Source organism: Silene latifolia, chromosome X, assembly GCF_048544455.1.
Source record: "Silene latifolia isolate original U9 population chromosome X, ASM4854445v1, whole genome shotgun sequence".
Taxonomy (NCBI): domain Eukaryota; kingdom Viridiplantae; phylum Streptophyta; class Magnoliopsida; order Caryophyllales; family Caryophyllaceae; genus Silene; species Silene latifolia.
The window spans coordinates 113,977,095-113,987,092 of NC_133537.1; the positions used below are offsets into that span (position 1 = coordinate 113,977,095).

The 9,998-nt window shown below is 38.0% G+C and overlaps 1 non-coding gene across 1 annotated transcript; it reads left to right on the forward strand.

Moving 5' to 3' along the window:
* The first annotated feature begins 249 nt into the window (after positions 1–249).
* LOC141624558 (small nucleolar RNA R71) lies at positions 250–356 on the forward strand. The gene has a single exon (XR_012534365.1). It is a non-coding gene; the product is annotated as a small nucleolar RNA R71 (small nucleolar RNA).
* Positions 357–9,998: the final 9,642 nt, after the last annotated feature.

The following is a 9,998-nucleotide window of genomic DNA, read 5'->3' on the forward strand; positions in this document are numbered from 1 at the left end:
TTAATGGTATCAATATGAGCACTAAGTTAAGCAACCAATTGAGTAATAGAGTCCACTTCATGCTTTCCTCCTCTAGTAGCCTTGCGAGGTCTACTATATTGTGAGTTATGGACCGCCATTTCCTCAATCTTTTTCCAAGTTTGATTATCGTCAACTTCGGTGAACATACCATTTGATCCCATGTTGAGAATGTTTCTTGAGTCTTCATAAAGACCATTCCAAAATTGTTGTACCAAGAACCACTCGCTAAGTCCATGATGAGGACATGAGCGACAAATTCCTTTGAACTGCTCCCAAGCTTCATACAAAGATTCTTCATCCCTTTGCTTAAAACCCATAATTTGAGCTCTTAGCATGTTAGTCTTTTCCGGAGGGTAGAATTTTTTGTAGAAAGCTAGAGTCAACTTCTTCCAAGAGTCAATTCCAAGAGTAGCCTTATCAAGGCCTTTCAACCATTGTTTTGCGGTGCCGATTAGAGAAAAAGGAAATAAGACCCATCGAATTTGGTCTTGAGTTACACCGGTTTGTGAGATCGCATCACAATAGTCACAAAAAGTCTCCATGTGAGAGTAAGGGTCTTCACTAGGCATCCCCCCAAATTGGCTTCTTTCGACTAATTGGATAAATGCGGATTTAGCAATGAAATTTCCAGTTAAGTGTTGTGGTGTGGGAGTACCATTGGGTAGGTTCTCCTCGGCTGGTACGGAATGTGATGAAAATTTAGGCATTGTGGGTTGATTTTGTGTTAGATTTTGTGTTGGGTTCTCCTCACCTTCTCTTGGAAAAGGGTTGACGAACTCAATAGTATTTGGTTGAATATCTACAACCTCACCAATACCTCTCAAAGTACCTCTAGCAAGTCTTCTATTGTTTGTCAAAGTCCTTTCAATTTCGTGATCAATGGGTAACAAGTTACCTTGTGATCTTCTAGACATGCAAAATATCAAACAACTCAAAAATAATTAGAACAAACCTTGAGGAGTTTTACTTCCCCAAGGCAAAGAAAGACACAACTAATAACAATCTAAGAAAATCAAATCAAGTTAACACCGTCCCCGGCAACGGCGCCATTTTTGGTCGGCCTTACTCACTTGGAGATTTAGTTTTCGGTTACTTGTCGTTAAGAGCACCTAAACCAAAACAATATTTATAACTTCACAAACAACTCTACTATTAGTAAAGAGGCAATTAAAGGTCGGATCCCAAGGGATGGGTATTGATGTAGGATTTTCGATTGCAAGTAGCGGTGTCTAGGGTGTCACGATTTGGGGTTGAGATGAGAAGATCACTAAACTAAATAGTAATAAAAGTAAACAAGCAAGATGATTAAAAAGAGATGTAAACAATTGATTAAAAGCACTAGAGTGTCATGGGGTCATAGGGGATTCATGGGAATTGATCATACAAACATATTCTCAAATTATAAGCAAGCAATTATTGTTATGATGGATCGAGTTGGTTTATATCTTACAATCCTAGGAAGGTTTGGGTCCCAGAGCCGAATCGATTAGATTGTACAACACCTACAAGTCGACTTAATCCTCCCTACTCAACTATATGCATGGTCTAATGAGACTCGAGTTGGTTTATGTCTTACAAGTCTCATTGAAAAGGTAAGTGATGGGTAAAAAATGCAAGGATTCATAGGCTCGCATTTCATCAAACATAACATGTACATAAGTTGAGATCACAACAAGCAAGCAAATAAACTATGAAAACATATTAAATTAAGCATGAATCATTCCCCATGTTGGTTTCCCCTAACTACCCATTAACCCTAGTTAAGGAAACTACTCACTCATTATCAAGTTTAACATGTTAACAAGGTTGTAAATCACATTAACAAAGCAAAACATGATGAATAAATGAAGATGATTAACAATAATTAAAAAGGGATTAAAAGAATTATACCTACTAATGATTCCAAAATAAAGCAAAGAATAATAGAAGTACTTGATGATTGATTGGAAGGTTGTCAATCTCCCAATAATAACCTAAATAATCTTCAATTACCCAAAATAAAATATGAACAAAAGAGATATTAAGGAAATGAGATTTGTATTAAGACTTGATTAGAAGTTGATGACAAGATTAAGAAGAGATTAGAATGATATAAACTACACTAAGGATTGATAAGAAGAACATGATTAATCTAATTAGACTAATGGGGTATTTATAGTGGGGATTAGGTACACAAATTAGGCTTTACTAAGGGCTTAAATGATGATTAAGTCCTTGAGGAATCGTTCCTCTCAGAAAAGATGCGAGTCTCCTTTTTGCCGGTCTTTCATAAATATGCGCATCTTTCATGGAGGTAAGAAAAGGTCGTGTGGGACTGTAAGGGAATCCGAGCGTCCAAGGTGTCGGGACGGGCGGATTTCCTGTTGGATGGACGGGCGTCTTCATGGCTGGACGAGCGGATTGTTGTGTAGTTGGACAGGCGTCTTAATGGCAAAGACGCTCGGATTCCTCACGTCTTGGACGGGCGTCTTGCCTAGTTGGACGGGCGGATTTCGTCACAGCTTTCTTTTCTTCTTTTCTTCTTCCAATAATCCTCCGGGATTTAGTCGGGGATGCAAGGATTTCTTCATCATTGCCCATCTACTATAATATGTACAAAGGCCTTCTAGTCTTGTCTTCTCTTTGATGCTTGGTCATTAGATTCGATCAATTTAGCTCTATTTTGCCGTGAAAATGCAAGGTTTGCACTTCTCTCCTACCAAGGAAACAAAACCTCAAAGAATATGCAAAACAAAGGACTAAAGATAGTAAATGACCCAAATATGCACTAAAAAGCATAGGAACGAGGCTAATTTGGGGACTAAATGTGCTCAAATAATGGTCACGTCATGTACCCTTTCCTATCTTTGGACTTGACAAACATATCATCAACGTACACTTCTACTTCTTTATGCATCATGTCATGTAGCAATGTGGTCGCAGTTCATTGATATGTAGCTCCAACATTAATTAGCCCGAATGGCATAACAATATAGAAATATGTGCCCCATTGAGTGAAGAAAGCGCTCTTATGCATGTCTTCTATGGCTATTTTGATCTGATTATAACCTGCATACCCGTCCATGAAGGACAACAACGCGTGGTCCACTGTATTGTCTACCAATATGTCGATGTGTGGTAGAGGGAAATCGTCCTTGGGACTTTCTTTGTTTAAGTCTCTGAAATCAACACAAACTCGGATTTGCCCATCCTTTTTGGGTACGGGTACTATGTTAGCCACCCAGTCTGAATACTAGAAAACTTTGATGAACCCGGCTTTGAATTGTTTATCGACTTCTTTTTTTATTTTAAGAGCCCATTCGGTCCTCATTCGACGAAGCTTCTGCTTTACAGGTTTGAAACCTAGTTTGATTGGAATTCCGTGTTCTGCAATATCCCTGTCGATTCTTGGCATGCCTTTGTAGGACCAAGCGAAAACGTCCTTGAACTCGTGTAGAAGGTCTATGATATTGGCCCTTTCAGTTGGGTTTAAGGTTGTCCCTATCCTAAGCTCTTGGGGTTCTAGTTCTAGTTCGGTTCCCACGTTAACGAGCTCGATGTTCTCTATAACTGGTGCCCCTTACCCCTCTTGTAATATTTCTTTAGTTATGTAGGGAGGTAATTCAATTGAGTCTGGGTCAGGATCATCCTCATTATCATCATAAATAGAATTGCATTCAGAATAACACAAAGAGTAAGCAGAATCTGATTTATTCATACTAAATTTTTAAGAGTTGAAAAAAAGAAGCCATCTGTTCAGTAGTCAGTGGCGGTAAAGGGACAGCTGTTGGGGCCTTTCCCGAGCTACTGTTACTACTCGATGCTATGCTAGGAGAAACAAGGGGATTGGGAGTGACGACAGGAGGAGACTCTCTAGGGACTTCTCTAGACTCCGACTCTGATTCCGACTCCGACTCCGACTCTGACTCGAATTCGTTGTCTTCAGGTTCTCCTTTGAACATCTCTGCTTCTCCAGTGGTGACTTTGAAGAGCTTTTCTTGGTTGTTCGTCCACTTGATCGACTTTCTCCATCCTTTCTGCTGGTTCGAACTGGTTTTGGTGATTAACGTTGTAGGGTTGAAATGGTCATCCTGAAGTATCATGGTAATGTTCTCATCCTGTGCAGCTCTAACAAATCGGTCCTCCCCAAAGAGAAGACTAACAGCCTATTCGTCTAAGCAAGGTGCTTAACAAGTTTTGACGGTAGGAACCGTTTCTGAAGGAATGAAGTAGTAGTCGTGGAAGACCACGATTCCAGCAAGTTGCACTCCTTTATAGTGCCAAGGTTCGGGAAACCTGTGAAAGTACTCCTGATTCCCTTCTCTAACAAAGTATCCATTTAGGGTAGGGAGGTAGGGTCGCATTTGGATTCCCTTGTTCTTTTAATTTTGAAATTGAGTTAGCATCTTGAAAGCTTCTTCTTTCGTGGGTTTGTATCCCAATCCCAATGGTATCCTTTGAGAGTTTCCTTCTTTGTAAGGTGCAAAGGTATTTTTCTTGGCAGGATTTAGTGGGATTCCTGGGAAGTATCCCTGAGACTTGAGTATGTGGTTGACCACTAAATTGGAGTATGGATCGAAGTATAGAGGTGCCAGTTCACTCTCCACAAGGTTTATGCTATGAAAGCCCCCAAGCTCGTATACTGGATCTGTGACTACTTGGTTGCTTTATATCTTCTTTATTACTGCCTTGATAGGTGACGAAGTGAACGTCACTACTTTGCCCTCTAAGGGAATCTTGATTTTTTGGTGCAAAGTGGATGTTACTGCTTTGGAAGCATGAATCCAAGGCCTTCCCAGAAGTATATTGAATGATGCTTCGATATCCACTATTTGAAAGTTAACCTTTCGCTCAATCGGCCCTGTGGCTATGGTGAGGTTGACTAGCCCTACCACTTTACGTCGTGTTCCATCGTATGCTTGAACACCTTGGTTAGTGGGAGTCCAATCTGATTCTTTCATGCCCAATTTGTATGCTGTCTTTAGTGGTATGACATTGACTGCGGAGCCATCATCTACCAAAGTCATTGGCACGTTCTTATTTAAGCATATGACGGTAATGTACAGAGCTAGATTGTGACTGGCGCCGAAAGGAGACAAATCCTCATCTGAGAAAGTAACTGGGTTACTTAGCTTAGCTGAATCTTGGAAGACCAAGTTGACTACGTCGTCAGGCGTAGAGTTGTGTGCCACGTTCAATTTAGCTAAGGCTTGTAGTAAAGCTTGGCGATGAGGAAATGAACTTGCCACTAGTTGCCAGACTGAAAGATCAGCCTTTGTTTTCTGTAGTTGCTTTAGCAAGTGGTCAGTAGATGTATCTTCGCCATCATTTGGTGTGATGACATTGGTGTTAGTAACTGGACCATTAGCTATAGGACCGTTTTGAGAAACATTTTGATATGGACGCCCAGAACAAGTAAGGTGGTCTATATCTTGATCTTTGCTAGCTTTGACTATATCCTCACTAACCTTGACTAGATAGTGTTCAGTGAGGTATTCATCTTCATCATCATCGGCCCATATTCCGTTTACGTTAGTAAGCTCTCTCAATCTGATGATCTCGGCTTCTAAACTGATTATTTGGTCGACTAGACTGTCAACCACGGCGACTACCTCTTGCATTGTAGAATTTTGGGACAGATTTAGTGACATGTTCTCCTTTGGTATGGTGCTTGGATTGCGGAGGGATGCTACTACATCTTCCAGTTCTGAAACTTGCCTACTTACGCTCTTTGCCCATGCAATAAAATCGGTGATGGTAGGAGAAATGGTGGAGTAACTCCCCTCATTTTCTAATGCATGAATCTTGTCTTCGATTGGAGAAATGAGGTGTGAACAATCCACAGTGGATTCTTCATCTGTAATCATCAGAACTCCAAGAGGATTCTGAGTATTGTTAGGCTTACCTCCAGGAGGTATAGGTAAACGACCATCTTCGATCATGTCCTGAAAGACATGTTTTAGCTTGAAGCATTTCTCTGTATCGTGTCCCTTACCTCTATGATATTCGCAGTATGCATTTTCGTCCCAGAACTTGGACTTCTTTTCTGGGTCAGGTGTAGGTCCTATTGGTTGGAGCTTACCCTGTTTCATCAACCTTTTCAGAGCATTGGAGTATGTATCGCCAATGTTCGTGAACTTCCTTTGTGGTTTATTCTTCTTTGATGATTCGAGAAGGTTGACCTCGTCAGTCTTACTAGTAGAGCCATAAGAACGACTCGTTGAGCCTTGATATACACGACCTACCATTTTGGACAAGAGTCCTTTACGGATGTCATCTTCAATTCTCGTCCCTAGCACGGTTAGATCTTTGAAGGTCTTTATGTTTTGGTACCTCAAGTGGTTTGCATAAATGGGTCTCAAGTTATCCACGAACTTTTCCACAAGGGTAGCTTCGTCCGGACGTTCAACTAATTGTGTGCTAGTCTTCCTCCACCTACTTAGGAAGTCGGTGAAGCCTTCTTTTTCATTTTGGGTAAGAACCTCTAGAGTGCGCATGTTGACTTGGATTTCCGCATTATCCGCGTATTGTTTAGTGAATTCAATTGCGGCGTCATCCCAAGTGGCAATCTTCTTGTGCTCCAAAGAGTAGAACCACTGCTTAGGAATGGTATCGAGAGATGAAGGAAAGATCCTTATGAACATCTCAGTTTTGATGCCTTTGATAGACATGTAGTCTTTGAAAGCACGAATGTGGCTCAAAGGGTTTTCATGCCCCTTTAATTTCAGAATGTCAGTCATGTTGAAGTTGGTCGGCAATTGAGCATTCACGGCTTCATCCTTACGATTATTCTCCCTGTAGATGTCATCTCCCTTAAGGTACATTAGTTGCTCCTCCAAGTATTGGAGTCGCTTTTCAGCTTCAGTAAGACCAATTGGAGGGTTGGTTTCTTGTTGTCCAACAAAGGGTGGAAGGTTATCATGCACAACTTCGCTAGGAATATCGTTGATGCATGTCGTTGTGTGCACCAAAAATAATATTTATAGTCCAAACTACTACTATAGCTAGTGGCAGTCAGGGTCGAACCACAGAGAGGCGATGCAATTAATAGTTGTTTTATTTAAGTCTAAAGTAACAGATGTGAAGGGGATTTGATTTGAGTTGATATATAACTAAAGGCAATAAATGAAAAGTAAACTAAATAAATGGATGAAATCAAATATTAAAAGGGTGCTAAGATGGTCGGTTCACTATAGTTTCGGCGGCAGAATGCTAGGTAGGTCTAAAACAAACACGTGAGACGGGAAAATAAGAAGTCCTTTCGGTCCATTCTTACAGGTAGCATCTTTCGATCTTACTACAGGTCCCTAATATCACTAATAGTAACTTTCGTCCTGAAAAGTGACTGAAAAGGCTAAATTAACTTATCTTTCGATCTCATTAATCTAGTCGTCTTAATTAGGTAGGCTATCTCCCATCCCTATCTTTCGATCTTTATTGGGTCGGTCAATTCCTAAACATTCAACTAGTCGCGTGCACTCGATTCGTCAAATATGACAATTAAATTAATTAAAACGAAGCATATCTCACGTGGCCAGTCGATCGACCAGGGAACCCAGTCGATCGACCATGGCGCGATTTCAGGTCTCCCTATTCTAATGCCGCCTACACTACAGATTCCCTACATCCTAGCACAAGGGGTTTAGCTACTCATACTGGAAATAATAATAACAATAAACTTAACAATTAAAACATTCGAATTCATATTTAAATTAATTAAACGAACAATTAACATAAAATGATAATTTGGCTTCCGGGAAACTATTCTAGCAATTCTATACTATGAACGAAATAAAAGCAATAAAACTGATTAATGGAACAGCGGAAATACCGTATGAAAACAGGAGAAAAGAATTGCAGAACAAAGATCCAGAAACTGAATGCAAAAGTAAATTGTATTGAAACGAAACAATCTTGAGAACCCTAATTACTGATGATAAACTAAAACTCAATGCCTCTTCTGAAAACATCAGGTTACGTTATATAGAAATATAACGTAACACGTATTCCTAAACCTAATATACAATGGGCTTTGGAATTCTCGTTCTATTTCTTTAATTTGCGCATCAGCTCGTATGATGCTCAATCGACCATGCAAGGCAGTCGATCGACTGGTGTGTGCTGAACAGTAGCCTCTGATCTTCGTGCTCTGGTCGATCGACCATGGAGGTCAGTCGACCGACTGGAGTAGCTGGTACTTGGCTTCAAAAACTTCGTGAATTAATCTTTCGGGCCTCGATATGCGCACCAAGTTCATTTCTTGAGTAAATACTGTAGGAGTAGTGTCCTCCACAATAAGTGTGTTTACATAATAAATCTCGTAAAAGGAATATCAGGGATTTATTTATTTATTAGTCAGCTGGTCATCGTTAATCGGTAATGATTGGCTGACTAGAGTTTGACATTACTGTCGTGTGACGGCGGTGATCAGCTGATACCTTTAGGTCACACCTATAGGATGACGCCCAAATAGAATAAATTAATTGTTTGTATGAGATAAGAGATAATTAATTCCTTGTATTATTTGACTCTTAGTTTGTCACATAAATGTATTATTTGATGACGGGTTACGAACTCGGGACAAAGAGATTTATTATTTAATTATGAGATATTTAAATAATAAATGATTAGAATTTATTAATTAATTGTTAATTAATTAATTTTATACGATATGTGTATATGTTTTGAGGTAGAATCAATTAGCTATTATATTTTACAAGAGGTTGTAAAATTAGCTAAATGGGTTAATATTGACACATTATATGTTGATAATATGGTCTTATGATTACTTAATAGTTAAGTAGTCATTGGTAGTTAATTTATATTATTTAAGGGTTAAATAATTAAATTAATATTTAATTATGTAAGATAATTAAATATAAGACTTATAAGCATTTGTGGGGCAAATGTCAAAAGCCGAAATGGACCATAAGTAGTCCACATGTTTCGGTTTTTATAAGGGCATACACGTGTCTATTTAGATGGTTTTTCCACTATGTTTTGTCTCCCACATTTACCTATAAATACACCACTTTTCACCTCATTCATAAGTTGGAAAAATTAGAAGAAAAACTTAGTCTTTGTTAGTTGCCAAAACCGGTTTCATCATCCCCTTTGAAGACCAATTTTTCTTCTTATTTTGTTCATCTTTTTATCTTAAAACACATATAAATTTACTAATAATATTATCAAAGTAATAATATTTTTAGTACATCAAATATACAATTACAAGGTTACTACTACTATTAACTAGTTATTAATTTTAGTAGTATTTTTGGGTTTATCTTGGGTGCCACCAAAGGAGATTACCTATATTGGTAATTGGTGTTCTTGGAGGATCATCCATAGTTGCATAGCTCAAGAACTATAAAGGTAGGAGACCTTTGTAGTGCCCATATTTTGCCTTATAGCAATGTAAGGAACTTTTGTCTTAAGATGGTTTAATACCATCTTTTATATTTTTTATTTGCATGCATGTAGATTTAGACCACTTTAAATTAATTAGTAATTTTAATATCATAAGATGAGTATTAATTTGGTCTAAATAACTAACAAGTGGTATCAGAGCATTGTTAAATACATGCATGTTGTTTTAAGACGATTTTAGTAATTTATGAGATAAATTATTAAAATTGGTATGTTACTAAAGTTTGTTTTATCACATAATATAGTCTTGCATGTAAATAATCTGGTCTTAGGAAGATATGGGACGAAAATTTGATTTTTGTTAAATTTTTCCACTTTTTATAACTTAAAGTGGCATAAAATTGAGTAAAAATGCATTAAAATTAATTAAGAGTTAATTAAAAATGATTGCATGTTAATTTTATGCATATTTATTTAGAAATAACCACATGCATGTTCTATTTATGAGAAAAATAGAAACTTTAAATTAATGTGATTAATTTAGGTAGTTTATTGAATTTTTTTTGATAAAAATTGGTAAATAATGGTTATTTTGTAAATAAATATTGATTTAATTTTGGGGCTTGAAATTT